The sequence below is a fragment of the Aplysia californica genome, unplaced genomic scaffold (assembly GCF_000002075.1).
Source record: "Aplysia californica isolate F4 #8 unplaced genomic scaffold, AplCal3.0 scaffold00316, whole genome shotgun sequence".
NCBI classification, from domain to species: domain Eukaryota; kingdom Metazoa; phylum Mollusca; class Gastropoda; order Aplysiida; family Aplysiidae; genus Aplysia; species Aplysia californica.
The window spans coordinates 600,590-602,611 of NW_004797586.1; the positions used below are offsets into that span (position 1 = coordinate 600,590).

The window sequence follows — 2,022 nt, forward strand, 5'->3', positions numbered from 1 at the left end:
ACCTATTTATAATTCGGTTGACACACAATGTATTTTTCCTTTTATTCTCTTCATTATATCTTGAAATCAACAAAATTAGTCAAATTTCAATGTTAACTTTCAATTTTTTTATCGTTCAAGGGAACTGACTGTTTTGGGTTGCTTGAATGAAGGGAAAGAAACGTTCTAACTTTGGATGACAATGAACATTTGGAAGTTTTCTCTTCGTTTCAAACAAACTCTGATAAAATATATTTTTCGATAAATGTGTTAACAAAGCTTAAACCTATTCAACAATGTTTCATGTGAGAAAATAGAAATGAATTTTTCGTGATTCATTGGTTTGATTATTATTGAAGTCATATTAATTGTTCAAGAAAGCGTTTTATTTTGGTACAAGAAGGAACTGGAGGTTCAAAAGAGCACTCTGGTTTCTCTTCACAACGAATAAATCTTTCGCCTTTTACTAAAGATTTCCGTGGAGAGGAGCAATCTAATGAGTCTACAGACTATTTTTCAAGCCCTACATTGAAGAGTCAGTGATGAAAGGAAACATTAAGTAGGAATACCACATAGATGATGTATTACAATAGTGAACAACTTTATGGCTTGTTTTCCTAGCTCCTGGTCACTTGGAAATTGGGACTTGCGTGTCATGGACGATTAATTTACTGAAGTATTAAAACACTTTGCGGTAATCATTCAAACTAGTGATTTTAACAAAAGGTATTTCAATGGTTGCATTACATAATGGGATAAAATGTGATCAATGTAAATTTTGTCTCATGGGGCAGTTGAATTACGCGGCTAACGATATAGACATTTCCCCCAATTTGAGTTAAACGAATCCTTGAAAGTTTCTCATTAGTGAGTAGCGTCGATAGCCTAATAATAAGGCTGCCGGACTCGTAATCGTGAAATTGCAGGTTCGGGGGTTCGAGCTTCGTTTCGGTCCGACATTGTGTCCTTGTGAAAGACACTTTACTCGAATTTCCCACTTGGCTCTGATTTTTCGGAGATGTACGTTAAACTTGGATGTCCCGATAGTAACCTAATAGTGGTTATAATGGCGTTAAACCTATACCATTTCTCCATTGTTTTTCTTATTGGTGAATCTAAAACTGTACTAAAACGCAGGTTAACACACGTTCTATCTTCCCTCTTTTCTCCACTGTATCTGGTAATCAACAAAATTAGTCAGGTTTTTTTTCTGACTATTCAAGGGAACTGACTGTTGTGGTTGCTTGTATGAAGGGAAAGAAACATTCTAACTTTGGAAGATAACACAGTCGTGGGAGTTTTCTCTCCGTTTCAAACGCTTTCAAAAAATATCCTTTTGCATATCAGTGTTAACAAAACATAAATCGAATTCAGCAATATTTCAAATAAGGAAAAAAAAGAAACCAAATTATCGTGGTTCATTCGTTGGAAGATTATTGTTATTATAAGGTTGTTAAAGAAAGCGTTTTATGTTGGTTCAAGAGGGAACTGGAGTGTGTTAAGGGCACTCTGGTTTCTCTTCACAACGAATAAATCTTTCGCTTTTTACTAAAGATTTCCGTGGAGAGGAGCAATATTATGAGTCTATAGACAATTTCTCCAAGCTCTACGTTGTAGGGTTCATGATACAATTGAAGTTTTTAGTATGGGGAACTTTATACAAGATCGATAGCACATGAATTGTGTGCTGTTTTATGACTGACTTATTTATTTAATTATTTAGTGTGTACTCCGCCGAGGAAGTGAGTAAATTAATAGCTTTTGTAAACGTGGCCATCTTTTGTTTGCACATTGAGATTTTTTTTATTTGTGTGTAGCGTAGATCCTTTGGTAAACAGGGAAATTGGAAATGTTGAGGGTTTCACTCACAGCCCAAAGCCTTTGGGGGTAAAAATGTTGGATAAAATATTATTTATCATTGATAACACAGTGTGTCAAAGTGTTTGGAATGTTAATAGTAAAGTCTTTTCTTTTCAATACTGAAACCGGCCGATACACACTCACAGCACACACACACACACACACACACGCACGCACACACAC

At 35.3% G+C, this 2,022-nt stretch overlaps 2 non-coding genes across 2 annotated transcripts; both read left to right on the top strand.

Annotated features, from left to right (window-relative positions):
• The first annotated feature begins 401 nt into the window (after nt 1–401).
• Nucleotides 402–516, top strand: LOC118477967. The gene has a single exon (XR_004858716.1). It is a non-coding gene; the product is annotated as a U5 spliceosomal RNA (small nuclear RNA).
• A 967-nt stretch (nt 517–1,483) lies between these two features.
• LOC118477968 lies at nt 1,484–1,600 on the top strand. The gene has a single exon (XR_004858717.1). It is a non-coding gene; the product is annotated as a U5 spliceosomal RNA (small nuclear RNA).
• The last annotated feature ends 422 nt before the right edge of the window (nt 1,601–2,022 follow it).